The 19,395-nt window shown below is 47.7% G+C and overlaps 1 pseudogene; it reads left to right on the top strand.

Moving 5' to 3' along the window:
• The first annotated feature begins 3,412 nt into the window (after positions 1–3,412).
• Positions 3,413–3,530, top strand: LOC141422961 (small nucleolar RNA SNORA51; annotated as a pseudogene).
• The last annotated feature ends 15,865 nt before the right edge of the window (positions 3,531–19,395 follow it).

Raw genomic sequence — 19,395 nt, 5'->3', positions numbered from 1 at the left:
ATAGTGGTTGTGCTAATTTACGTTGCCAGCAACAGGGAACAAGGGTTTCTTTTTTCCTGCATTCTCACCAGCACTTGCTGTTTGGGTTCTTGATGATAGCCATTCCGACTGGAGTGAGGTAAAATCTTAGCATAGTTTTGATTTGCATTTCCTTTCTGGCTGGGATGGTGAGGATTTCTTCATGTGTTTATTGGCCACTCATACATCGTCCTTTGAAAATTGTTCATTTCATTTGCCCATTTCTTCATTGGGTTGTTGATTCTTGGGGAATTTAGTTTTTTGAGCTCCCTGTAAATTCTGGTTAATAATTTTTTGTCAGATGTATAGCAGGCAAAGATTTTCTCCCATTTTGTAGGCTGTCTCTCTAGTCTGATCAGTGTTTCTTTTGATGTGAAGAATCTTTTTAGTTTGATGTGGTCCCATCTGCCAACCAGCTATTGGTGTTCTATTCTGAAAATCTTTGCCTATACTTACATATACCAGTGTTTCCCTATTCTTTCCTGTAGTAGTTTAAAAGTTTCAGGTCTTACATTAAGACCTCTGACCCTGAGAATTAGGTGTATTTTTAAGGACCCTAAAATCTTTTTAAAATAAAAAGTTATGCTAATTTTCAATGATAAAATACCCAAGTTAAAATACAAGATTAATACTAAATATACAGCAATACATTTTGAAATGCAAAAAGGCCAGTTTTGGAGAGAAAGTGTGTGATAGGCTCATATCTGCCAACATTCAGTACTGATTCTGGATTTTATAACTAGAAAGATTTTATAACTAGAAAGCTCGGCATGTAGTAAGCACTTACATTATTTAATTAAGTGTAGCTTTGGATGCTTACACTTCGGGTAGGAAGATGAACGAACCGGGACCTCCTCATGGCATGAGCTCACGTGCATGCAAGAAGATTCAGCTGTGCAGGAAAGAGCCATGCTAAGTGGGTACAGGGCATGGAGACCAATTCATTCAGCAGCTCAAACTGTTCCCTTCAGAGCAGACTGGCAGCATGCTGGAGGCTGGGAGAGAGAGAGAAGTAAGACACAGTCCTTTCAGAGCTAGCCCTCTACCAGGCAGATGATATGTGTACAAAAAGGAGAACATCAAAATAGCAGTACAGAATAGCCAACATTCATAGAGCCCTTCTCTGTGCCTGTCCAGGGCTGAGTGCTACAAGCTCTAGCCCACGCGAGTGCCCTGCCCTTAAACGCTGGGAACCTCCGGAGGTGCTGGTTCTCCTTTTGGTCTGGCTATTAAGAAGCTAAGAGAGAAACCTAAGACCACTTATGGAGACTTCACAAGCCTAAACTTGGTTTCTCGTGGCCTTGTTTCCTGACATACTTTGCTTGGACAGCATGCATTTTTGTAAGGTGTCTTCAATCGTCTTGGGATGTATTCTGCCACTACAAGAACTTGTTTGCTAAATTCAACATGTCTAAGCTCAAAGTCTTCTATTTTCCCCAAATCTGCTTCTCTTCCAGACTAGTCTATTTTAGCGAAGGCATCTCCAGTCCACAGAGTTGAAGCCTGTAGTCCTCTCTGCTGAGTGCCTTGTACTCACCACACTTTGTCTCTCCACCTGTCTGACAAAGAACCTACCAATCCACCTCCAGTAGCTTCTTCCTGGCTTGCTCCCTTATTTCCATTCCCAGCATTGTCATCTTGTGTGCCACATGGGGTATGACTACCGTGCAATATGGAGACTCTTCTGATTGCTCCTCCTTTCTTTACTTTGTATCCCTCAAGACTATTTTATACACTGCTGCCACAGTTACCTTCTCTTACCCACATATCCATCCATCCAAACATCCAAACATCCACAGTCCATCTGTCCATCCATCCACATATCCTAATCTCCTCATCCTTCCTTCTTCCCATCCATTTATTCACCCCTTCATTCATCCATCCATCCACCCACTCAACTACCCATCCATCCATTTATTCATCCATTTGCCCACCCATCTATGCATGCATCCATCCACCCATCTATCCACATAGACACACTATGGAGCCCTTTCTTGGTACCACCCCAGTATTGAATGTATTACCAGCATTAACCTACCCTATCCCCACTTTCTCACCATGAGGAGAATATTCCTCCTCTCCTGCAGAATTACAGTACCTCATCAGGAAGGTTAGATGGACAACATATGCAGAATAAGAGGAACTCAGCTAAGTGGGGACAGGGTTTGAGCTCTGGAAGACTGGTGCTCTCTTAACCCAATAACAGGAGATAATGCAGAAGAAATGCAGCCTTGGGGAAAATAATAAAGAGTTTGAGTTTAGACATGTTGAATTTAGAAATAAGTCCTCATAAAAGAATATCTATACTTTGGGGGAAAAGACTGGAGTTTAGATTTAGGAGCAATTAATATGGTAAAAAGTTGATGTCATGATGTGAAAGAGGCCACCAAGAGAGAGGATATAAAAAGAAAAGAATATGAGAGAAGAAGGCAAATCTGGGAGTATCCTAATTGTATGGGTTCAGAGAAGGGGTCAGCAAACTTCTGTGAAGTCCCATCTAGCAAATATTTTAGACTTTGAAGGCCAGGAAGCCTTTGTCGCTTGCAACCACTCACTTCTGTCATTGTATCTGGAAAGCAACCACGGACAACAAGTAAGTGAAGGGGCATGACTATGTTCCAGTAAAATTGTATTTCCAAAAATAGGTGGTGGCTAGATTGGCCAAGGGCCAATAGTTTGAGGACCTCTGTTTTAGAGGAGTCTAAAGCAGGGGTCCTGTGGGGAGTGCAGGTAAGTGCACGTGCGGGGTGGGGAAAGGGCAGGAAGGGCTGGACCCTGCACCTGCAGCCCTCTCCCAACCAGGCTCTGCAAGCCAATTTTGAATTTTTAGCTCATGCACTGCTCACTCTGCTGCAGAAGTCTCAAGAGCCACTAATGCTCCCCAAAACAATTTTTTTAAGTGAGACAGAAAAATCATCTTCTTTGTAAGGCCAGAATGGGAAAAGGAAGAAGGTCCCCTTTTACCTGGCTGGGCTCTCAACTGTCTAGGTCATTGTCCTCAAAGAGGGACCCACCATCCACCCAGACAGCTGCAGTAGTCCCTAGGCAAGGACTGGATGGTGGCTATTGGGGTGGAGCCACGGGCTGGGGCTGGAGACATTTCTAAGCTCCCATCAATGTGATTTGCTGCAGAGGGAATGGAGACGAGGGTGGGACCCGGCCCCAGGTGAGGCAGGCAGGGAAGGGATAAAACAGGGGCAGAGTTGAGGGGTGGGTGCCTGCTAAAGTCTTGGCACTGAGCTACACTGAAAGGGAGTACAAAGGTCAGTGTTAATGTCAGGCAGGAGCTTTTAGGACATCTGAGTGGTTACTTCCCGAAGAAATAAACCTGTGGGAAGACAAGAGTTTACAAATCATTCCGAGCCATTCTGGGACATGATTTCTTGGAAAAGATGGCCTTCTCCACTTACCACAGGCTGTGTTCTTACCCTGACTATACAAAAAGAGGCAAAATAAGCCTACTCCATATACACCTCAGGTGCCTGGTCTGTATTGTGAATGGAGAGATATGGAGTGGGGAAAAACAAAGATGGCCTTTCCCAAGGGAGACAGTGGAGCAAGAAGGGAAAAACAAATGTGGTTCCTGACTCCAGGATACCTGGATATATGAGGCTTCAGAGAGAAAGAGAGAGAGAGAGAAGGAGCAGCTGGTCTGCACCTTTCCATCTCCTTGAAGGGAAGGGATTCCCAGGCTTCCTGGCCCTCTGCATTACCTGCCCCAGGTAGGCGCCGATGACTGTGCAATAACAAGTGAGTGAATGCATTTGAGCAGGTAACCCAACTCTCTGACTTTTTGCTTATTTATCTCTAAAATGCAAATAATAATTGCACAGGTTACGAGAAGCAGGCGACATGTCCCAGATGAAAACCTGACTCACAGAAGGCTTCACTTCCCTTCCCTTCATCCATGAGTCACAGTGCCTCAAGTGTAAACACAGGCTACCGGACTGAGTGTTCTTGAGGTCTCTTCCTGCTGACATTTCAGAACTCCAAATGCACAAATGAGGCACAGACTCAGTGGGATGCGTGGTCTGTGGGAAGGAGACAGATCGCAGAGGAGGAGGAGGAGGCAGGGCCGCTCTTGTGTGAATGCAGCCAGCATGGCAGGATTCCTGTGTCTTGGCAAGAATCGGAGATAAGAGAAAACATTCCTCCTTCTCAATTACTGTCATGACTGACATGTTCTGCAGGCTTCCTCTGCCCATGTGGAATGCAGGAACCTCCTGAAACCCAGCCCTTAAACACCAAGCAGCCTGCTAATGGAGTCTGACAGCGCTATGCCTGAGCCTGCAGCCCTTGGCTGGGAGATGCTGAAGACAGGACTGGTGGCGGGGCAGGCTGTGGGGGCAGGCACGTGGTGGCCGTGGCTGTGGCCAATGAGGGGAATCTGCCTGTTTGCTGCAGGTAAGCTAAAACTGAAGGTAGAAGACTAAGACTTCCTGCTCCCCATGTGGTATTTACCTCATTATACAACTCTGGCTGAAATCCTTTAAGGTAGATCTTCTAACCATCATAGATGCATGGATTCAAAATTCAAAGGGAAACGTAAGGTCTATTTTGTCCTACCATGCAGCCGGTAAAGGAGACAGCACGCTCCCTAGGACTGGCCTACAAAAGGGAAATGAATAATTCACTAACAGCTAGACTGTGGTGTTTCCAGACTGCAGTAATGGACACATCTCACAAAGTCCCACTGCCCTGTCTGGGGACAGGATGCACACAGCAGTCAGAGGTGATTAGCCAAAGGTTCCCAGAGGAAAGAACCACATAGGGAATGAGCAGGGAGGGCCTGGAGAGCCCACTCAAGCCCAGGACAAGGCCAGTGTCAAATGACCATCGCTACAGACATGGATGCCCTGGGCTCTCTGGCCCTGGTAACAGGAAATGCAGCAGAATGGTCATGGGTGAGGTCTGACCTTGTGCTCAGCCACAGCTCCCCAGCCCTGCCACATTTGTACAGTGTGCAGCATTGAACTTGCTGTTTTATCTAAATGTCATTTTCCTGACACATTCACGTGGAACAGACTTTGATAAATACTAGTTTTTTAAAAAAATAAAAATAAAAGTCACATAATTAAGCATTTTGCAAACACCTTCTGAACTATCATCTGGTTTTGTCTCAGGAAGTGCAAGCATGGCCCAGCCTCGCCCCGGAAAACCAGCTCCTGCTTCGCTCTGTGCCACATGTCTGAGAAATGGGCTGGCTGTCTGTCCTCCAAAGAGACTATGTGCTCCACTCTAGCACACGACTCTTCCAATTTTACCACCTCTGCCTGTCACAGGGCAGTCACCTCTCCTCAGACATATTGCAACTTCTAAGTTCTCTACCTCCACCTTGCAGGCCACACAGGAGGATACCAGGGCAGGTCAGAACTCTTTCAAGCTCTTTAGGGACCCAAGCAAACCTGCCCCCAAATCCCCACCCATGGCTTTCCTAAAACATCCTTTAACTTAATGAATTGCCAATAGTTCAGATGAAAAAATGTAAGTGGAAGTTTCCATCAAAGCACCAAAGACACCAGGACAGGACACCAAAATCTCAAATGCAAATTAAGGAGGTGCCCAAGGCCAAACAGCCCACATGAGAAAAGAAGAGCTAAGGGAGCCCAAGTAGTTGGAGGGGACCGTTTTGGAGAAAGCAGCAGTACTGTGAGGGAACAAGGGGATCCCATGGCCACTGAGAGGGGGGTTAGAGTCCCTAGCAGCTGAGGGCCTGAGGGGCCAGCGCTTTCCTCCTGCCTAAGAAGCAAGATCAGCCTAAGGCAGCCAGAGAGACCCCACATTCAGGATGTTGAGATCCAAATGCAGAGAACTAGGGGCCAATGTAGGACCCGCCCCACAGAGATAAAAAGAATAAAGGACAGTGGCAAGGAAGGCCCTGCCCCCAGCCAGGGAGCCCCAGGCAGAAGGGACAGAAGGAGAGGGTATCAGTGTCCTGTTGCCACTGTAACAAAGGCCACAAACTGAGCAGCTTAAAACAACATAAATTTACTTTTACAGTTCAGGGGTTAGATGCCCACAATGAGCCTGACTGGCTGAAGTAATGGGCAGCACTGCTGGCACCTTCTGGAGGCTCTGGGGAGACCCCATTTCCTGACCTCTCCCAGCTTCCAGAGGGCACGTACTTTCCTTGGCTCTTGGCTTCTTCCTCTAGCGTCAGAGCCAGCAGCAGTGGGCCAAGACCCCCTCACTTCATCCCCTGGTGCCTTACTTTACTTCAGGAATCTGTGAACGAGTGAGGCCCACACAGAGAATCCAAGGCCATCTCCTCCCCGCCACCTCCCTTTATTCTTCGATGGAGCTGGTGTTTGAATTTAGTACTCCACCCTTGCAAAGCAGGCGCTGTACTGCTTGATCATGCCTCAGTTCATTTTACTCTGGTTATTTGGAGATAGGTCTGACAACCTATTTGTCAGGGCTGGCCTCAAACCATGATCCTCCTGATCTCAGTCTCCCAAGTAGCTAGGATTACAAGTGTGAGTCAATGGTGCAGCCTGCCTTTTTTCCAGCTCTTGGAATTGAGCCTAGGGCTTCAGCTTGCTTTGCAAGTGCTCTATCACTTGAGTGATGTCCTAACCCTTTTGTTTTTATTTTGTTTTTGAAAGAAGGTCTTGCTGATATTTCAGGGACTGGCCTCCAACTCATGATCCTCCTGCCTCACCTCCCAAGTAGCTGGGATCACAGGCATGCACCACCACACCTGGATCATCTCCTTATGTCAGCTGATTAGCAATCTTACTTCCAACTGCAACCCTAATTCCCCTTTGCAGTGTGACCTCAGACATTCACAGGATTCTAGGATCAAGATGCAAAGACCTTTCATAGCTAGGCGCTTCCAAGGGACTCACAAAAAGCAGATGCAGGGGAAAAGTCAGCTGAAACAGCAGCCAGCACCAGAAAGTACAAAACCACGTGTGATCACATCAATGAGCAAGAATTTCTACCCCTGCTTCTCCTTCCTTCCCTCTGACCCAGGCCAGCCAGGGAAGTCAAGGTTAGGGGAAGAGAAGCAGCCTGGAGGCTTCCCCAGAGCCCACAGTAGAGCTGAAAGGCAAGAGGAAGCCCTATTCAGAGTCCATGTCATGTGAGCAGCTTTCCTCACAGAACCCAGAGTGAAGTATCCAAAGTCTCAAGAGGACGCCAGGTCATTCCAGAGAAGGGCAGTTGGGCATGGAAGCGTGGGCCCAACCAGGTACCAGAATGTGTGTTCAAGGCCAGTCTGGGCTGCATAGTTAGATGGAGAGAGGAGAGAATGAGATGCCACAGGGAAGGCCTCTTCTCCTCTCCCTCCTCCTCTCCCTTGTCCTTCTTTCCCCTCTCTCCCCCCTCTTTCCCCCTTCCTTTTATCCTCCCCCTCCTCCTTCCTCCCCTCATGGCTCCTCCTCTCTGCTTCATCTCCACCTCATTCAGCTAAGCAGGATGTCACTTTCAGGCCTGCACCAACCCAGCTCTCTTCTCTTTGGAAATATTCACCAATATCTGTCTCAGTCACGCATATCTGTGCTATAACAAAATACCACAGACTGAGTAACTTATAAACAGAAGAAATTTATCTCCTCCCAGTCTGGGGTTTAGGAACTCCATGGTCAAGGACCTTGAGAGGGTGAGAGAGAGGCAAAGGGCCTGAACTTGTCCTTGTCTTAGGACCTCTCCCATGATAACAGCATTTATCCATCCAAGAGAGCAGAGCCTCCCTGGTCAGATCACCTGTGAAGGTCCAGCTCTGAATACTGTTGAAATGGTAATGAAATCTCAGTGTGACTGTGAGAAGAGACACTCAAGCTATTGAGTCTGTTAACACAGCTCCCAGCCACACTCACTTCAGCTCTAAGGCAGCAGCCAGCACCGGCTTCCTGTGGAGAACCTCCCATGTGACTCTGTCTTGTTTATAACTTCAAACTGAAACAACCTAGGCAGGCATGGTGGCACAGGCTTGTAATCCCAGCACTTAGGAGGCAGAGACAGGATACCCAGTTCCAGGCCAACCTGGGCTACACAGTGACACCTGGTCTCAAAAAGAAAGAAAGAAAGAAAATTGAAACAATCTTCCTTTTTATGTGTGAAAATGTTCAAAAAGACAAGCAACCTAACACCCATGTGAAACTCACAAAGATGTTCCTTTCAGCGTTATTTACATGAATAAAGAATTACAAAGAGTTCCATCCATTCTGTCATGGAAAACATGGACCCCATTAAAATAAACCTGTGTGGGAAGACTATGACATGCAAAAGTTCATACAGCAAAGCAGCACAGAAATTCAAACAAAAAGTCTGCATCCACCTCACTTCAGATGCCTCGTGTAAATCACAACAAGAGTTGAATCAGTGCCCTCTTTCTGTGCTGGGATTATGGATGTTTTATTTTGTTCTTATACCTTTTTGGTATTTTCCCCATTTGTATCATTGAATAGGTTTTGCTTTTTAATCAGCAAGGGTACGTGTGCACAGCTACTTCCATCTTGTATCCAAACACTTACATATTTCGGGTACTGCATTTTGGGAATGAGAAAAAAGAAGTGTGAAGCAAATGTGAGCATTGCCAGAACAAACATGGAGTCACTTGTGTCACTCCTAATCAAAAAGGAAGTACATAGAGGCTGTGAAGGAAGGGTTCTCTCTCACACAGGACTGCCTGACAGCGATCGTCACAAAGACTGGCAGAACCCCAAGCTTGCACACAGGCCACCACGAGCTTGCGCAAGAAGCATTCTGCAGGGTCATTGGTCTAAGTCTGTGTTCACCCTCACTGATGTCACCTTCGTCACTAATCCTTGGAGCCAAGGGCTGTTGTCTCAAATATCTGAATATCCCTCCTTGTTTTTGTCTCTGAAATCTTCTCTGACTCGTTGAAAATGCCCAGGCTTTACCATGGCTCACGTTGCAATGCTCTGCTATTTCCAGATAAACGTCCGTATTCTTTGGAGAATCTCTGTTAGGCTTTGCTTGCTTGATTGTCTGTCTGTTTTAGATTGACAGAAGGAAAGAAGGGAAAGAGGAAGGCAGGGAGAGAGGCGGGGAGGCAAGACACAGTCCTTCCCTGAGGAGTCTGCAGACACGCACGGGACTTGTGACCTAACACGGGGAAATTATAGAGTCACATAACTGGTTTCTGCTCGTGAGAATACTTCTACGTCAGTAGCATATTCCATGTAACTCCCCAGTTCCCAGTTTGGAGAGTTCAGTGGGAAGTGAGCGACTGTCTGCTGTCAGTCCAGCTTCTCTGCAGGGTGGCCTCTGTGCCCTTTGACTTTTCTTGTGTGTGCATTTTGACAAGAATGTCACATTTATGTGCCTGTCATATTTTTGGACATGCATTCATTTGATTCCAACCAGTTCAAAACGCTCCACCCCAAATCACCATTCTGGGACCCTGTCCATTTGGAAACAGAACGTTCCTTTACCACAAACCCACACCCACCTCCCCCCCCCACCCCCGCCAGTTCCTCAGTACTTTGCTCTGTAAGCAGGGGCAGCCCCGCAGCCACCCTTTTTCAGTCTTAGCCCCAGTCATGTTTCTTGAGTTCCTGTGGGGCCCAGCAACAGGGGAGTGTGCCAGGTGCCTGCAGAGAGAGAGAGCCTCTTTATCAGTAAAAGCAATAAAACCCTTTATCAATGGCTCCTGCCCACCCCTGCAGAGGTCAGAGAAAAGGACACCACTGAACCCTTCCCACCCAGTCCCCCACCCAGTCACATTGCCCTGGAAACCAAAACAATTCCCCAAACATCCCAGGATTCCCAGCATTCAGGAACTCTCCTTGGAGATGGTGTGGGGGGTGGGGGGGGGTGGAGCGGACACAACTGGATTGTTCTCCCAGATGAGGAAAGCAGGAGAGAGTGGTCAGTGTAGGGTCTGCAGCAGCTCCTGATTGGCCAAGGTACAGCTGTCTCCTTCTACACCAGCCTGGATAGGGAAGACCCGCATCCTCAGGGCAGATCAACTTGGGGCTTCCCAGGCACCTCTCAAAGGACCACCAGTGCATTCACTGTCACGGACTGCCAGGAAGCCCCTGGTCGTTCTCGGGACGGGGAGCTCAGCCTCCAGGGACTGAGGAACACATCTGCAGCCCCTGACTCTCAGCCCCAGAGAATAGGCCAGTTGGGCCGATCGGATAAGGAAGGGAAGACAGAGCAGGCAGCTGGCTGATGTTCAGGACTAACACAAGCTAAGGGCGGAAGCCGGAGGTCAGGAGGGCCCAGGAGTCCCAGATAAACGTGTGTTTCTGATGCTGAGAGACTGACAGTGAGAAAGAAACAAAGAACCACCAGACACCTTTGCATCTAAGTGCAATGTGCACACCTGTGCTACACCAACAGAAAGCCCCAAAGATAGAGTGTCAGGTGGCACCCTTGCCCAGGAAGGTGTACCCCAGCTCCTCTGTACTCCCCAGGCAGGCGCCCTTCTGAGCGCTTTAGAGAGTGCTCCCTGCAGAGTCCCACTGCCCTCTCTAGCCTTAAGGAGACCCTTGGACCCTTGACTCCAAGATTCTGTTCCAGAATCTCCTGTCTGAGCCCTCTGTGATCTCTGCCTTCAGAGATACCCACACCTGACACCCAGGTTTGCCACAGACATCAGAGCAGGGCCTGGATCTGCCCTGGCCTGACACCGTCCTGCCCTTTGCCCAGACTTTCAGCTCTAGCAGCCACCCTATGACTCAGTTCCTGGTGAGGTCAGTCCAGTGCCAGGGCCCCTGTCCAAGTGCTGACAAGTCCAACACATCCAGAGAAACTCTGCATGGTGGCAGGCATTCCCCTTCTCTATATCCTGTCTGCCAGTGGTGTAATGTCTGTGTGTCAGGGAGTGAACGGTGACCTGTAGGTTAGGGAAGGGCAGTGTAGGGCAGGAGCTGCTACAGGATTGGGTCCCAGGCTTACTTCTGAGGATTCCTGTGCACCTACCACAGACAAGTCCCACCTCCTCCTAGGGCTGTCCTCCAGAAGCCCTTGTTTGCCAGATACCATTTAAAAACTGGCCATTGCAGGTTGAGCTAAAAGCTAAAAGTGATACACCCTCACACATGTACACACATACTCATGACCATACACACATGTTATGCATGCATGAATGTGGGTACGCGTGCATGAATGTGGTTACACATGCACACACGTGCATACATGCATATGTACTCATACAAACATATATTCATGCACACGTGGACATGTGTGTGCCCATGCAGGCCAAGGACATAGTCGGACAGCAACAGTGTTGGTACAACAAGAAAGCTGAGGAATGAAACATGAGAGGGAGGAGTCTGGCTCAGGGAGGGGGGGAGGTGACACAAGCTGAGATGTATGCAAAGATCCTGGGACATGAAAGAACTTGCCATGCTTAATGATAAAAAGAAAGCCAGCAGGTCAGAAACAAAGAAAGGATAGGGAGCAAAGCCTTCAAGGTGTTATATTGGGGTGAGCTTTGCAATTTTCTCTCACATAACAGCCCCAGTGACACCCTTGCTCTGCAGGATGTACCTCAAGGTCCCTGTTTCTCCCCAGATAGGCAGCTTTCTGAGCATGTTGGAGGCTCAGCTGCCCAGGGTGGTCCCTACAGAGACCTGCTGGATGAGGGGCAGGGGTAGAGGGCAAACACCTGGCCGTGTGAGGAACTGAGACTCTATTCTTAGAGCAATGTTGAGGTTTTAGTGGAATTTAAAGAGCTGGAAGTGATAGGATTTTGTTGAAAAGCTTCGCCCTGGCCATAGTAAGGAGACAGGATGCAGTGATGTGGGGTGTGAGCATGGAGTAGCAGGGACTCTGAGCACGTGGAGAAAGATGGAAGGACATAAGGTGTGTTTGGGAGTGGTCACAGGGCAGGAGAGACACAGGGAGTCCCAGGCTGTTCTAAGGCCTCTGGCTGGAGTAGCTGAGTGGATGGGGACTAAGGAAGACTGCAGGGAACAAGAGCAGGGAAGCAAAGACACTGCTGTCCTGGGACTTGCCCAGAGAAGAGAGCAGGAAGAAGACCAGAGGTCGTTTGCATACAGGGAATTCCAGGGTCTGAGGCTAGGTAGCTCTGGTGAATCCTGGCCTTGAGCAAGTGAGGCAGAAAGAGAGGTAAGTAGGAAGCCAGCTGGTCCTCCTATACTCTGGGTGTCTGCTGGAGCCCCTGGGTGGAGGCCAGGCTGGCAGTTTCCCATGCAGAGGGTAGGAGGCTGGGACTTACCAGGTGCTTCCCAGTGACCAGACTGCTCCAAGAGGCTGCAGTCCAGAGGAACTTTCTGCTCCTGTCTTGAGCATTCAAAGCTGGGACCATCATTGACATTGGGGAGAGAGCAAACTTCAGTGTTTATTAAATATCAAAATCAGGAATGCTTTTTGTTTCCAGAGAAACTTTTACTAGGAACAAAGTTTATGGTGGCCAAAGTATAACTTCCAGAACATTAGGAAAGCAAACTCACCCTGTGTAAAATCCCCAGCCACCAAAATATACCTGAAATGTAAAACTACATTAATGTGTACTTGGAGAGATGAGGTTTAAAGAAGCCTCCCTCAGGGAAGAGAAGGGGACTTAGGTCAATTAGAGAAACCCTTTGTGATCATGAAACAACCTTCTTCTACCCATGGAAGCTTCTGGAAGTAGGTTTTCTGTAGCTAAAGCAGGTGGGCTTCTGGTACCTCCATCTTATATAAGGTACACAGAGGTGATTGCTTGCAGGGAGATCCACAAACCTCTTCACGCTGATTTGTGAGCTGGGCCCAGGCTTCTTATCCAGCCAGAATGTTCGGGAACAGCATACAAGCAGTGTTAGGGCAGTGGCCAGGCCTGGTCAGCCAGTCCACTGTCACTGTGAAACTAGCCTTATTCATAGGGTGACATGGAGGTCCCTTGGTCCACACCTGCTTCCTAATGCCTTGAGGTAGGCAGGATTTACAGGCAGACAGAGTTAAGACCTGGGGACTGGAACAGCGTTCAGGGTACATTCTTGTTCTCTAGCTATAAATAGACTGCTTTGGAGATCGACACACTGATAGCTAAATCCCAGCCCTGACATTTAAGCAACAAGCACGACCTGAGGCAGGTGGTGTGGCTCCTCTGCACTTATGTTCCCCTTCTGCTCAGCCTCGCCCAGGTTGCATGTCCTTGTGCATTGCATGGTTCAGAAGGAGCAATGTGCTTTTTCCCTGTGACAAGCACCAGCCTCAAGTTCCAGGATTTGTGAGTTGCCTTGTTTCATTTTTGAATCAAGGCCAGTGCAGTTTTATAGGCTCTCACTTCCCAGAAATTGGCAGATCAAGGTATCTCTGTATCAACTTTTTCCCCTCATGTCTGTCGAGAGGAGAATAAAATCCCATTCCAAAAAGGATCCACACCCTTTTTTATTCTTAGTCAAGATCAGTAAATCAAAACCATATAGTGATATTGCAAAAAGCACCAGGTCTTTCATGCAGCTATTTATCTCTTGTTAATGTTTTGCAGCTATTTTTCTTTTCAAAATATTCTTATTGCAGATGTCACACCATCTGCAGGTTCAGGCAGAAAGCCACAGGGACCTGGGCTAGAATCTTCTCACCAACACCGGGACCTAGGCAAGCAGTTTAGCCCATGTCATCCTGGGCCTTATGAAATCAGAGAAAAATTCCTGTGGGGTTGGCAGAGGATAGGGTGGCCTGCAGGAATGGGGTGTGCCACGCCTGTCCCTTCCTTATGACTGCTTACAGAGGTTATGGAATGAGTAGTACATCTCAGAGATCTCTGTTACCGTCACCGCCAACCGCACGAGAAAACACAAGGCTCTAACTCATTGGTGTTCCACGGTGAGGTCAAACATTCCCCATCCCCATCCTCAATGCTCATGGAGCCCCCAAGTGCAGACCAGAGTAGGTGCTAGGGGGAAGGGAGACATTCAGCTAGAACTTCCACTAAGTGGACAACATTGAACCCTCATCTTCCTTCCAGCCTGTGTCCCCCTGGATCCTTTTACCCACCTTAGGCAGCAGTGACCTGAGTCTCCAATAAGGAGGAACTGGGATAGGCATTTTATTTTTCTTAGTACCTCTTTGTTTTGCTTGGGTGACCTCAGATGGCAAGAAGAAGGACATGGCTGCCACTAGGGCTGAGGCTTAAGGGCAGGCTGGCTTCAGGCCAACCCATCGTCTTGCGCCTATGTAAGTGAGCGAGCATGAGGCTGGCCAAGGAAGCTGAGTGTCCCTCCCTGGGACACAGAGATCAGAGGCAGAGGGACATGATGCAACCCACCCCTAGGCCAAGGACTTCATTCGTTTTTCTCCTCTGCTTTGAGGAGTGCCCATCACCAAAACCATTCATCCATATGGTAGGTAGCATAGCTCCCAGACAGGCTCCTGCCCTCAGCCCCAGAGTTCCAGCTGGCATCTCTCGGTGCCCTCAGCTTGGGCACAGCTAAAAAACGATGGAGCAAAAAGGCAAAACAAAGTCTTTGCATAAAATAATCCTAGACTATTTCAGACATGTTAACAGCACTAAGGTTTCCAATACATAAATGGCCCAGGAGCCAAAGTTCCCACAGGAAAATTGACAGTAGGTATTCCATTGGTCCCGCCACATCTCAGGAAAGAGCCCAGTTACTAAGGTGACAGATCCGCACTATGTAGGCCAAACTCAGACAAAGAAATTGGCTTAGATCATGTTTTTAATACATAAATGAAAAAACCTCCTGGTGGGAGGTTTTAGATTTCAGGTTGTTACTTACTTGGCTTAAGGTGGTAGAATGTTTACCAAGGTTTCCATTTGCCACACACTCTCCCAAGAAGCCCTTGTATCCAGCTTCCTAAAGAAATTCACAGGCAACACCAAACGTTTCTTAGCTCCCTTTAGAAACTGGATGTAAGAGTTTTGCGTGCACTTTACCAGCGCCATTTGCAATGCCAAGCAGCAATCCGTGAACAGAATTTTAATTGCCTTCACATAAAGCACTGTGCTAAGGATTAGATGCAACTGAGTTGTGAAGGTCAGTAATTTCTTAAGCAGTTGAGAGACAGAGAGAGAGAGAGAGAGAGAGAGAGAGAACCAAAGGTAAGTCCATGAATCTAATTTTTGAAAACTAGTTAAGCCAGTCTTGGGATGGAAGTATTTTCGCCAGATAAAATATAGGGCTTCTAGTAAAATTTGAACTTCAGATTAGCAACAACAAAGAATTTAGTGTAAATACATTTCATGTAATATTTGGGACATCCTTGCGTTAAAATTTTTGTCAATGTAATCTGAAATTCAAATGTAACTGGATGTCCTACACTGTATCTGGTAAATCTGACACCCCATATGGTAGTCATGGCACTCCAGGTGATCTCTCCCACCCCAACCCTGTCCCTGCATAGCTCCCTCTTTACACTGGTGCACCATTTCCCAGCTTGAGGCTACCTTCTGTGAATTACGGTTCTTAAGTGGGTGATTTTTATTGTTTTACATTTCTAGTTCATGGTCATGTCTCGTTAACTCTGGGTTCATTGTGACCAAGTCCTGCAAATGGCTTTAAAATGTGTAAGTCATTTGTTTTCTGTTTTGTAGAAATGGTTTTCCAATTTGTATGTGATGTTTCGCCTGCTGTCACATTTCAAGGAAGAAAACTTGAACATGATTGCAATGTTACTTACTCGTGCTCGCTACACAGGCGCTCCATCAGCCCCTTCTGTGCTGGTTACTTTTGAGCTAGGGTCTCGACCAGGATCCTTCTATTTATTCTTCTCCGCAGAGCTGGGATGACAGTTGTGCACCAACAGCAGTTGGTTGAGATAGGGTCTCAAAAACATTTTCCCATCCTCATGATCTCTGCCTCCCAAGTGGCTAGGATCACAGTCATGAGTCACCACTCCTGGCCACTGTCACTTACAGGAGGCAGTGGTTAACATTGGTTAACTTACAAGAGGAAGTGGTTAACATTCAAAGCTGGTTAACATTGCTTTGAGTATCCAAATGTGGAAATTGAGCTTCTTGCATTTCAAGCACAATATATTTGGCCTAGCTGTTAAAATGCTGGCTGCCTGCAGCAGAATCCCTACTCATCTCAATGGAGTTTGCTGGAAGGGCAAACGTTGCCCGTGGAACTCCAAGCAGGATATTCAGTGGGTCCTGAGAAGGGATTGGCGGATATCCTCCAGGCTTGCTTGCTCTCTTCCCTTCTCCTCTCTACCCCACATCTCATTCCAACCCTCTGCCTCACTACAGAATTACCTGCCTTGCTTCCCAGCGCTCTCACTGCAATGGATTCAGGGTTTGCCCAGGTCCATTTTTACATCACTTTTCTGCCCAAATACCCAACAGAGATGAATTATATGCACTGATTTTGGGATAAGGTGTGGGGGAGATTCTAATTGGCCCAGATTGTTGGACCAGCCTTGGTCTAGCAGCTCCTGGGAGCAGGTTCTTCACAATGGGTGAATTCACACCTGCAGGAGTCTCCATACCTTTCCAGCACAGTCTGAGGACTGTTGTATAGAGCTGTGTGCGTGGCTTGTCACCTGAATCTGCAGGTATCCAAACCACGTAATCTGCCAATCAGAATCTCTGGCAAATAAATTTGGAGCAAGGCATTCTTTGGGTGCCATTGTTGCTCAGAACCCTGGTGGGTCTTGTTTTCACATGCCACGGCATTTCTGGAAACAGCATAAGCATTGCTAGCTCATCAGGAAGCCTAAACCATCACCTATTATCAGCTAGATTACAATTATTGAGCAAATAATGGAAAGAGTCAACCGGGACCCGTTCGGAGGTAATTCATGAAGTGCTAAATAACTGTATACTAAGTATAAATTTTCTGACAATTGTTACAGTCAGAGCCCTACACAGTGAGTTCCACAGCCTCAGGAACCCACCGAAAGTCACTGGGGCATTTTCCAAAGCTGCTACATCCTCACTCTCGCCTCCTCCCCTTTCTTCTAGATATGTTTGTTTACTTTGATACCCGACTAATGGCCATCAGGACAAAAGGAAAAAGAAAAATACTTCTCTGCCACTCACAGATAAAACACAACCACAGTTTAAAAAGGGTATGTAGAGCCGGCTTTTATACCGAAGACATATTGCGGGCATCCTTCGCGTCCCTAAGCACGTTTTACGGCCACATGGTGCTCCGCTGGAAGGGTGTGCTGTGGTGTGTCCATGGCCCCTTCCTTGTGAGATGTTCTGGACGGTCCACATTCTCCCTGTTGCAGCCCATGCTGCAATGTGCACCCACTGCCATGGAGTCCAAGCATTGCGTGAATCTCCTTAAGCTGTTCATCACCGCGGCTTTGCCTTCATCTTTGACCTGCTGTTATTTAGGAATGTTTTGCTTTGCCTTCCTTTTGTTTTAGTTTTCCAGTGGCTGCTGTTTCCTGTTTATATCTTCATTATTTAGCTCTGCTTTTATTGCATTGTGGTCAAAGAATGTGCGTCGTACTATTTCTACTCTAAGAAATTTATTGGGGTTTTAAAAGTAGTTAAATATAGAGTCAATTTTTGTGAATGTCCCAGGGGAAAGTTAGAAGATGCTGGATCGTTCCTTCGCAGACCGTGCCCGGGGACTCTCAGCTCCAGTTTCAATAGTGTTCCAACTCTCCTCGTTACACTTCTTTCCAAAGTGATCTCTTAAAAGCCGAGGAATTATCTCCCCCTACTATTTATATCTGGAAAGTCTCCTTTCATTAATGTCAGCTCAGAGGGCTTTGCTGCTGCTGCTGCTTAGTTCAAACATTTATGTCCGTTTGAGCGGCACCCTTCCGTTTGCTGCACACATGTCCACAGGAAGAAAACTTTCCAGCGCGTCAAGAGAGACAATGCCTCTCACAGATGACTGTCAGGTTTTCCTAACATCTTTCATTTATTCCTACACAGCTTCCAAGGTTTCAGGTTCCTGAACTTGACTTTTGCCTTCTCTAATTCTTTATTATTCTCTTACAGCTTAATTTTTCTCTACCCAACTTTTCACACATCTGTCATTCCTTTGCATCTGTCTTACCCTCTTGTAGTGCCTATCTACTGCACAAAGTCTGTAAAGAAGGAAAGAGAGGTTATGCACATTTTCCTCCTGTTCTCTCTAGTCCATGGGTTTGGATGTGTTTTCTCCCTGGTGACTGCAATGTGAATTCTCCTTGGGTTTCCGGATGCATTGTGGGCAAGAGTGCTGGACTAGATAGGGCACAGGTTGCTAGCTGCCCGGAAGCAGTGGGCCTCACTATCCGTGGGTCGCCCTCCCTTTCAGCAGTTGCAGCTTCAGACTGGGTCTCAGCACACGAACTGTGAGTGGGGCTTTGCTTGGATCCTTGGTTTCTGCTGCAGTCTGTGCAGGTAGGTGAAACCCTCTCACCAATACCAATTTGTCCACATCTGGCTGGCTATCCCGCCAGACCCCACTCCAACACCAGCAGAGCTCTGGCTGGCCAGTCTCTGGCATGACTGCTGATTTGGGAAGCGCTCCTCCCCCCTCCCTAGAATAAGAATGTGAGTCCCAGAGCTCTAGGGGAGTCAGATACTGCTGCCACTGGAGTCCAAAGGAGCGCCACACAAGCAGACTTCCATGGCCTGCCACCTCAACTCATCCCCTCCCCGCTGGGCATCACTGCCATGCCGGGCAAAGGGAAACCAGGAGGCATCTCCACTGTGGCCCACTCTCCCCTCGAAGGCCTCTCCCCAGGCTGGAGTCTTAGAAGCTCCCAGAAACTCCTCCCTCCTGATACCCACAACCTTGCTGATCTCTGGAGAAGACTATGGTGCCTTCCATGGTGTGTGCCACCTTGTCCATGTGTGGCTTCCAGCTCAAATTCCCAATGCATCAGGGCAGAGGCTCCCCTCCCCATTCTCAGTGCTAATGACTGATGGTGTCTGTCTGTGCCCACTTTTGTCTTACTGGCAATCTTTTCCATTGGTTTCAAGGAAAGAGAGAAAATCTGTAAAGCTCATAGGAATAATAATAGCCAGAAAACTAATAAAATGCTAATTCTGTGCCAGGAGCAGTCTTAGGGGCTTAGCATATATCAATCCGTTCACTGTTTATGAAGCAGGTACTGTTAGTATCTCTCCCATTTTACAGATGAGGAAGCTGAGGCATACAGAAGCTGAGTGAATCATCCCCAGCCACACAGCCATGGAGGGGCTCCAGAATCAAACTGTTTGGCTTCAGGGTCCACGTCTGATGAACTCAGATGCCCCTTGGTCAATAAACAGCACTGGCCCTGGTTGCTCCAGGTTCAGCACTCAGCACCCTGGGGGTGGAAGAGGGAAGGCTGTGGGAAATGGCAAAGCGAGCTTACATTCTGGCTCCTCAAACAGTCTTGAAGAGGACCCTTGAACCACATGTGGGCTGTAAAATAAACAGGTTGTAGAGATAAGTGCTTTTTCTTTTCTGGGCTCCTCCAAGCCCCCACCAGGGATGTTGGAGCCTATGCCACCTCTGTAATTATCAGGAAAAGCCCTTGGAATGACCTTTCCAC

The sequence above is a fragment of the Castor canadensis genome, chromosome 4 (assembly GCF_047511655.1).
Source record: "Castor canadensis chromosome 4, mCasCan1.hap1v2, whole genome shotgun sequence".
NCBI classification, from domain to species: Eukaryota; Metazoa; Chordata; class Mammalia; order Rodentia; family Castoridae; genus Castor; species Castor canadensis.
The sequence above is the reverse complement of the archived record's forward strand: the minus strand, read 5'-3'. Positions and strand labels throughout refer to the sequence as shown.